This window comes from Atta cephalotes, assembly GCF_000143395.1.
Source record: "Atta cephalotes unplaced genomic scaffold scaffold00029, whole genome shotgun sequence".
NCBI classification, from domain to species: domain Eukaryota; kingdom Metazoa; phylum Arthropoda; class Insecta; order Hymenoptera; family Formicidae; genus Atta; species Atta cephalotes.
Window position 1 is genome coordinate 1,442,944 of NW_012130093.1, and position 10,792 is coordinate 1,453,735.

Genomic DNA, 10,792 nt, shown 5'->3' on the forward strand with positions numbered 1-10,792 from the left:
CGACGTACGTTAGTTAGTACGTACTACTACGTACGTACGTTTCCGTTTTCCGTTTCCTTCTCTCTCTCTCTCTCTCTCTCTCTCTCTCTCTCTCTCTGGTATCATAACGTTCTGCGTGCGGATCCCTTGTAAGTCTCAGCGATAGATTTTAGTTAGCGCTCAGTAAGATTTATAATCACCTTATGTTCCCTGCGAGATCAATATCGTTTACTGTTCATGACATTAGATAATTGTTCGCATCGTCAGATAAATGTTTATGTAGTAAATTTTCTTAGTTTTTCTAACCTTGTAATGCTGTTATCTGAGCCATCATACGCACGCAATCACGTCTCTACTTTTAATCTGTATAACAATCATTTGAGTTTGTATTAAACCGCCTTATGGCAATATGAGTCAGAATCATTGAGTAGCATTTCGTATATTTAACGATTTCCCGCTAATTGTCTTTCGCCGTTAGTTATCGTCGACGCCCAAACACGCTCGGCGCTACAGGAGCCACAATGTAACCACATGCTGCCGCGCACTACTGCTTTCTGACAAAGTGGATAAACTACATAGCAACGTCCACTTTTCTTAGACGGGGAGCACAGACTACTACATAATGCATAAGAAAATGAACCAATCGAAGTCTTTTATTTCCTTCCTTTCTGCGAAATAAAGGACTCTGATTGATTGATGTTTTTATACTTCATGTTTTATATGTTATGCAAGAGTCTGTGCTCCACGCTTTAGAGTACACTTTTTAAGGCTGGAGATGATAAATCGGTATTTGGTTCATATAATCGTGATACATGTAGTATGAATGTATATTTTGCAATTACAAGCTTTTGGGCCGTCATATCCTCTCTAGTCCTCTCTCAGATTTCTCTCTGGTTATACTTTAAATCATATATTACTAAACAGAGCAGTCTCTTATAGGTGAAGCTGAGTAGATTGACAAAGAAGAATAGATGATCGTAGTTGGTAATGCGTATGACTGTAGAGAGGTGCGTGCGCAGGCGAATTATACACAGCTACCAGCTGCAGCACATCGGAAATATGAAATTAAGGTTAAGATGCCATTACAATAAGAAGAATTGACATACTTATTATTTCATTTATTTACAATAATTAAAGAACAATTACGAAACCTAACCTAACCTCCAAACATTATAAATTCCGTATTAATATTATACTCACAAATAATTATACACGTGATATATAAACGCCTGATTTTTTTTCTTTGCAAATACAGCAATTGCCACATTGCCACTTATAATTTCTATTCGTAGAACTAAACACAGTTCACAAATAATTAACGTGCTTTCTAGTTTATGATAAACGGTACACTTTATTCAACTTGAGCATTCACCACGCACGCATATCTGATTGTATGGAGCATGCACATTACAATCTACGATCTTCATCTCTCCATTCTTGTCAATCTTTTGGCTTCAGCCGAGTGAACAGGAATTATAGACCTTTGCTGTGTCTAGTAATATATGATCTAAAGCCGAGTTCACACCTTGACGGAAAAGTGGAAATCAATCAGAACTCGCAGAAGGACAGAAATAGACAAGCAAAATATACCGCCTATACTACTACTGAGAGTTTCGTAGCCGTTTTTTCGCTTTCCGCTTTTCCATCAAGGTGTGAACCTGGCCTAAGGGTTATACTATGGCGGAATTGCAGAAATTTCATGATTGGTCATGACTTTATTCTGCCGATTCTGCTGTTTTCTGTTGCCCAAATTTATAACAAAAAGCCAAAGCTGTAGATTACCATCTAGAGTCTGATTTGCCGCTGCTTTTCCGCTTTCTACTTTTCCGTCAAGATGTGAACGTGCCCTCACATAAAACACAGAAATGCGGAAACACGGAAGACAAAAATTAATTAAACTTTACTAGATTTCCTGTGCTGTTCTATTTGGCCTGTTTTGATTTTCTGATATTACGTACAATTTGAGCGGGGAATTAGAAATTATTAATTTTTAACAGTATTTATTGGTTAAAATACTTATATTTAACAAGCTGAAAAGATAAATATGTTGATAAAAATTGCAATGAATTAAGTGAATACAATTTTTTTTAATGAATATAAAATAGTATATTTGTTACTATATCGTTCCGCTTTTCTGCGGAAATTGTGCTCCATGTAATATTAAGAGATCAAAACAGGCGGAACAAAACGTGAAATCTAGTAAAGTTTAGTTAATTTCGTCTTTCGCGTTTCCGCATTTCTGCGCTTCTTGTAATCCTCAAGGTGCAATTTCACGCAGCGAGTAAAAGCTTTTACCCATTCTCCATCAATTTTTGCCAAAGTAGCGAATCCAGCGAATAAACACTCAAAGTTTAAGCGTTTATTCGCTGGATTCGCTACTTTGGTAAAAACTGTCCAATTATAGCATTATTCATTTTGTCTTTCGGGAGCTGCTCGGAATCACTCCGAATCCAGTACTTGAAATGTAGGATTCACACTATGTAGGACATTCGTCATACGGCATAACGATAAATATCGTAACAATAAACATCAGAATCGTATGGCGGATGTTGTGCATAGTGTGAATCCTGCATTTCAAGTACGCTGGGTTTGAGCGAAGCAATAACTTACTTGGCTATAGCTCACTTGATTGATCAAATATTTCGAAGCATTTTTTGATTGGTCAATTTTTCGAATTCAACGCTTCTTTATTTATGGCATAGTGGAAGTAACTTTGAGAGAAATTTTGTTCCATGAAAAGGAAGGAAGCGATAGTTTTAGCTTTTTAATGCTAGATTTTAATGCTAGAAATAAACGGAACAGCATTGCAATAGACTGGCAGTAGTGTAAACAGACATCATGGACAAACGCATTAAATTGTCAATAAATTTTAAACGAAAGCAGCAGCTAGTTTTTCCGAAAAGATGAACTAATTATGGAATCACCAATTCAAGCAATTTAACCTCTTGTTAAAAATTATATTATAATTTAATCATTATGATGAATATCGGATTTCTTTTTTTTCTTCTTATAATGGAGGGAATAAACGCTTTTCTTTGCTTACATGAAAAAGCAGCTTCAAACTGTGTTCCAAAATTGCTAGTGCTAAAAACATATAGTATACAAAATTTATGTTATAATTTTATCAATCATTACAATGAATATCTTCTTTTCTTTCTTCTTTTTTTTGGCTCCGCAGCCTGACTAGGTCACTGATAATCTTCAGAATTGAATAAATCGAAAATTGGAATGCAATGCACCGGCCACCTTAAACCGGGCAGATGTAACAAAAGATGATGCAATTAAAGTAAAAATGAAAGGCGGCCTCTAGACACTGGACATCTATGATGTTTCGGCGCCGCATGAACGTCCAGACAAATAAAGGGGCTATCAGTAATATAATGGAATTGCACAGTCTCGAAGCTGGCCGCGCTTTTCAAAAATATGATTGAGGTGATGCAACATCCGAAGCAAGGCGAGACGCACGTCCGACCCGTTCGAGTGGCTCACGGGATTAAAAATATCGGAGAATGTATGAGAGTGCATTCATATACGCATTCATATATGCTATATCCATTGCTTTCTCAACTTCTAATCGCATAACCTAGATTATCGAATGAATCTCTGTTACTCCTTTTTAATATTCCGTGGTTGCGTTATTCCGTTTCATTATTTGCTCATGAGACGTCAATCCTCATATCCGTTTTTATGATGAACATGATTGAGTTATGATTCCAGCGCGATGTTCGTCGCACGCGACACGCGATATTCAATGACAGTATACCTTTAAAATGAGAATATCGGTAAAGCTATGTACTCATTGGATATCGCATGTCACGCGCGACAAATCGTGCTGGTGTGCCGGAGGCATTAGGTGCCATCCCATGTACACAGAATCGGAACGACGGAACAAATTTCTTACTAAGGTTGCGTTCGGGGAGACGCTATTCGCTATTTAACGCTACAAACTGTTCGCGGAGCTGCAGATAACGCTACAAACACGATCACGATCATTAACGTCACTAATGATAGCGATTACGTCACAACTGTGCGCTATCAATGCTATTCCTTCTGAGGAAGTATATTATAGTATATTAGTAGCGTTAGCATTTCACAAATCCGAACGACCCTAGCGTAGCGTTGGTAACATTTAACATTCGTCAAAATTAGCTTAATGTTTGAGAGGATTCTGTTCTCGAGCACCAAACTTTTCTCCGTATTCGTAAAATTTTTTTTAGAGTAAACATACGTACATAATGCGTGAATTTCAAATTTTATCATAATGAATGCAATCTCAATTTTAATCTCTGCTTGGATTGATTGATGGCTTGCCACTAGGCTGGAGTGAACGTAATTCTTGCTTGTGTATCATCTTTAACTTTTCAGTTTCTGCGAAGTTCAACTTATATATTTAATTTCATTATAAATGTGAAAGTCAGAAGTATTTTGTTACTGGCAATTTTTAATTCTCGTGGAAAAAAATTACTATTAGGGTATAGCATGGCAGGGTATTCCGCTATAGATGCTTAAGATCCTTATTAAATGTAGATATGTTTCTTCTTCTGAAATCGACTATGGATGCTCAAGGATTCTTTCTTATATCTGATTAATTTACTCAGAGTAACTACTAATTTTTTTATTTAGTTTACATTGTTTACTCCAGCTTAGCGGCAATAAACTATTATAGAGATTGCGATTGAGATTGCATTCTGTTATTCATTACGAGAAAATAAAAAATTTACATTATAAATATTTTACAAAATCTTAAAAATAAATTTTTAATTATAGGGAAAAGTTTGGTTAATGATTGAAAACAGAATCTCCTACATTAATTTAACTTCAATGAATATAGCTTTCTGGTTAAACGCTACCAACGCTACGCTAGGATCGTTCATGAAGCTTGCTATTGGCTTTAAGAATAGTATTGGTAGCGTTTGCATTCATAGCACGAAGTGTTTCCCCGAACGCACTCTAAGGCTACATTCCAAAATTTCCTCTCCGAGAAAAATTTTACTTGAAATATATAGTACACATCACGTATACTATAGCATATAGAGTAAAATCTTTCTCAGAGAGAAAAGTTTGGAACGTAGTCTAAAAAATTGAGTTCACTACAATTCCGTTCCGTAAGAAATTTCTCTACCTGTCCCATATAGCCGAAACGGAATGGAAACAGACGGAATGTCGTAAACTAATTTGTTTAATTTAATCGATATTTCATTATTTTAATGCGACTAAAAGCAATAATATGCAATAATATGCAATTATCTTATCTACAACATTACTTTAAGTATTCAAAAATACTGAATTATAAGAATGAGATCAATTTTGTTATTAAAATTTCATTGCGTTCCGATTACATGGGACAGGTAAAGAAAATTTTTACGGAACAGAATGGCATGTTTCAACTAAGTTGGTTGAATCTAAAAATTGAAACGAATATTCAGAAACTTTTTTTGTAAATAATCTACAACGATGGAAAAGTAGCATTATTACTAATGTTAAAATTATTGTGAAAGGCAAGAAATATATGCCAAGTTGGCATGCTTTTCTGATATTTAAGAGTATATGAAAATTTTATTTCGCTTATAATGTTTTATTGCAACAGCAGAAATATATAAGAAAACAAAGATTCTGGATACAGTCAATGTTTTTTTTACAAAGAATGAGGCGTCTTTAAGGCGCATTTTGAATATTAAAAGAAATGTTAGTTTTTTTCTAGCTTTAATATAGTCTTGATATTCAACGAGGAATATCGCCAAACCGCGCGTATCGAAAATTCCATACAATCGTGTACAACTGTGTACAATTTTCGGTTAACTGCAATAAGAATCATAATTCATGACCACGTAAGTCACATGCGTCTCCTTAAACGAGGTCTAAGAGAAAAGAACTGCCTAGAAAAATAATATTACAAATATCGATTTAGCCGCTTTAATTTCTCATTCATTTCTACAATATACATATATAATTCAAACAATTTAACGAGAGAAAATACAATACAAAAAGGCACCTGGAAAAGCAGGCTAATTCGCGAAAATATACATTGCCAAGTCAAGATCTTGAGTCTTCTATGAAGACACTTGTGTTGCATCTTTAGGCACATTTCGCTATATATTTTCATGCATTGTACACAAAATGGATCACAAAGTTCAAATTATGTTTTCATATCGTAAAATTAAATACACGAAATTCAAGAATCACTGACTGCTGAATATTTTCATAAGCAATAGTTTCAAAGACTTTTTCAAATAATGTATAAAAGACATTTAAATAGTTTGCTCAGCCAATTTTTTCTAAATATTTTTTAAATGCGTCCTTTTGGTCTTTAAGATTATTCGATACTCATAAAAAATTTAATATATCTTGATCACTGAAGCTTTTTATAAATGTTTTCTAATCTCACTATCGGAACGTTTACAATTTTTTTCCTGATTCTTTTGAAAATTTTCAAATACTTTTAAAATATAAAATTTTTCAAGTGATCAGAATATCATAATTATTCAGTCATCTGTCACAGCATCTTTTAGATTTGGACTTATTGGGGTTCGCGTGCGCGCCTTACTTCGACCAATTTACGGAATTAAATAACAAGAAGTCTTATTGTTTCACTTTTTTATGAACGACCGCACTTTGTTCATACACTTGTCCATGAAGTTTCATTTGCGTTAGGTTCCGCGCCCGCTGGTAGCGATAACAGTGAACTCGGTCCCTTTGCGCGATGATGTCCACCGTATTCGCTTGACGAAATGCTCCCGTCAGAGTCTAATTCCGCACCACAGCTTCTTGATGCCTTAAGCAGCATTGATTTGTCATCGTTGTCATAATCATCATTTTCGTTGTCATTCTTGTCTTCAATTACTCGTGTCTTCAATCTTTCCTGCGCTCTCTTCTTGATTCTCTTCTTCAATTGGATGATTCTGTTCTGCGCAATGTTTACTGGAACCCAACAAGGACTGTCCTTCCGAGTTGGAACATCGACTCGGCTTCGGAGGACGTATAGAGCTTCCTTGTCAAATTCTTGTTAAGATATTCTTGTCCTCCGTTTTGGATTTGAACTCATTGGGCACTTTCGATTTTATCCTGCAAATCAGTCTGAGTTCATCCTTGGATTCAATAGTCTCAATATTAGGCTTTTTCTGGTTTTCTTTTGAAGCAGTACAATTTTATTTTCTTCCAAACTCATCGAAGGGCATTCTCGATCTTTCTCTTTGTTCTGCTCTTCATTGTTCTTCGCATCTTCATCCAACAAACCAGTTCAGACTGCGTGATCTTGGCCTAGAAAGTGGTGATCGTTGGGCGATGGAAGAGACTGACTTCTGCTCCTGAGCCTGTTGATCCAGTTCTAACGAATGAGAACGCGTTGATGGTAAGAATGGCTGCCGCGGCACCCACCCTGTACTTGAATTTGAAGCGCGGCGACGTGGGTGGCAGGCCCATCAACCAACGGGATGGACTCGACGATTTTCTAAGTCTACAAGACGAAAATAGAACTTATTACAAAATCATGACTCAGCGAGAAATGCATTTCTCGTTTGCTTTTTTCAGTATTATACAGTATATACAGATAAAACAAGGATATTCATAATCTCATTTCTTTTAGATATCTTTCATATATCTTCAATCAAAATACTAAAAATAATTTTTAGAAAGTTTAGAAAAAATAAATATTTTGAATTTTCATTGATTCGTTATAGAATCTACTCTATGTATATATCGTATCATTCGAGAAACTAATATTTTCATTTTATATGTCTACAATTCTAATATTGTGAATTTATCTCAAATTTTCTTATATCGAACACCGAAGAATTATCGGATTATATCATGCAAAATTATATCGTGCAGTTTCACATTTAGATCAATAAATATAAAATCAATATATCAAATAAAATAAATAATATAAATACTATGTATGTAAACATTGACGTCTACGTGTGAAAAATTAAAATTATTGCATTTGCTAGTATATATATTTCTTAAATTTTCATAAAAAGTCAATTATAGAATCAACAAAATTTGTTATTAAGATTTGTTATTAAGATTAAAAATTAAACATAAAATCTTTATGTTGATTAACTTTTAGCAATGTATGAGTATTATCTATTAATTAAGAGATATTTAATTAAAGGATAATTTTTTTTATTCTACATATAGACTGTAATAAACATCTGACATCAAGTAGAAAAATTTATCTAAACCTTCACCTTAAATTATACGTCTACGACACATATAATATATCTTCGTAACATGAAACTGAAAAAGTGCAACGATATCAAAGGTACCAAGGACTGATTTAGCACAAGGGTTTAGCAAAAGCGATAGGATAGATATATTTTGTCACCGTTTAAACATCGATAAAGAATTTGTATCGCTGACTGACCTAGTCGTGATTGTCATAGAGCGATTCACAATCTTGGCTGCGTGAAAACAAAAATTAGCATTGCGTTAGTAGAGCTCGCTTCAAAATCGCATGGTAAATCGATTCGTTAGCGGCCAGTGTAACAAATTTGCTAATTTTTAGTAATTCGGATCATTAAAAATATTTATTATTATCTAAAATCGCTTAGTTCTCTTTTGAATATTTTTAAGAAATTTGAACTTTTTATTAAAAGATTTTCAGTCTATTACGATAAATCTAGTTTGTTATTTATTATTGTATTATAAATTTTCCTTGTTCAATTATTTTTAATAAAATGATTCCAAATTATTGATAAACTCTTTTTATTCATAATAATTGATTTAACATCAGATTATCAATACATAGATTAAGAGTTCTTGGTATCGAGGTGTTAATGTATTCTGCAAATTTTAGATTTTTTTCTTGAACATTGACAAATCGATTCGCTCAACTCAACGTTATATGCTAAATTATCAGAGATAATTACCTGCTCGATATAGCTGTGGGCAGGCCGTCTAGTCTCGCCCGCCCGTAGAATCTTTGTCGCTGCCCCTGCTTTCGTTGCTGTGCATTCGCTGATAGTTCGGCGGCTGTCGCATATTCGCGTTAGCTGATGTGCTCGGTTGGGTCACGTCCTTGGGAGCCATGCTGCATGGAATTCCAGTAGACAGATCAGATCTCATAGGTATCTCACCTCGCATAAACCTGCACAATGATGAAAAGCAACCATTAAAAAGTTATCTTAAGTATTTATCATATATCTTTATATGCATATATTTGTATTATATTATTTTGTCAAAGTAAAATAATTAAATAATTAATGAAATTATTATAACAATTATTTTGTGGTACAGTAATTGTATTTAAAATTGTATTTAAAATAAAATTATTAATTTTAGAAAGCGACTGGTAAATATTTCAGCTATAATTTATTTTAGAGAATAGAAATTGTCTTCTTTATTCTGATCAAAGTCATTTTTTATTAACAAAAAAAAAAAGAAATGTAAAAAAAAATTAATTACAATACTTTACCTTTCTAATTTGTCTACGCAGGCGTCTTTATAGTCATGAATCCAATGAACTGTCAAAATGGCAAATGTCGCGCGCATGTCTTCAGGAAATTCTTCAGGTTCCGGCCATTGAAAATTGTCAATGATCAGGATTATGTTGCATTGTGATTGCAACAATTTTCTATACGATAATAAAAAATAAATTGATACTATACTTCGCAAAATAAATTAAATACTCTCAATTTTAGAGTATTTTCATTTGCTGAGAAAAAAGATAATTAGTGAAAGATATTTTTTAAAACTTTCTCTTCTTTAATTTTAAATTTTCTAAAAAATGAATTGAGTTAATTGAGAATTTATTCGTTTCTTTTTTGAGACTTCGAAATTGATAAAATGAAAAAAGCAAGCATACATTTTAAATAATAGTGTATAATTAACTCTTAGTACACACAACTCTGGCAGTCCGTATCTACCAACATCAGGATATTTGTAACCCAGCTTTTCTTTTGCTTGTTTCTCGGATTGTGATGCATCGATTTTAACAAACTTTTTAATCTATCGTTTGAAGACTGAAAAAAAAAGAATTTTTGAATTAGAAAGTCTAAAATGTCGTAGCACGAAAGATATTTTGCAATAAGTGAAAAGGGATCGGAAGAAAACGTGAACTATGAAAATCGGGTGAGATTACGCTAATCCCACTGTGTGTACTGAGGATTAAAGAAAACTGTAAAAATATTTCAATATTTTTCTAACAAAAAAAATACGATGAAAGATATTCAGACTCATCCTATGTACCCAATCCTTGCACTCGCTGTCTTGTATACACCTCTCCAAAACCTGGGGTGTAAGTACGAGGAGGAAATGTTTGGCCTGCCTGCTCTGTAGCAAGTTGTTGTCAAAGTCTTGCCGGCCTCTCGACGTCGATGAAAATCTTAAAGCCCCGCAGCTGTAGATATACCTTCAACAGACTTGCCAATTGCGAGTTATATGATATACAATAACTGATGAAGATGTCAAGGGACTTGTTAGGCGATTTATACTCGCACGAGCTGAATTGATTGCTGCATATTCTTGATATTGGTTATTGATATTCTTGATTCTTGGTGTCAAATATTCTGAGCCGATGAATATTATTGGTGATGCCACACTCTGCCAGTAATCCTCCGAGAGATTTCGTATCGAGTGCATGTCTACTCCGGCGTTCGGCATGCTATACGTGTAACGGAGAACTCCTGGTTGATCGAAGCTATTCAAATTACCAGTGTCGCGACTGTAATCAAATTCTATTTAAATTAATTCTATTTGAAAAATAGAGCTATGAATGAAAAAAGAGATAGCATCGGCAGTATATTGTAAATTAATTACAATTTTTTACTTTATTCGGCATATTCTTACAATTAACTAAATTTTGAAGTAAAAAATG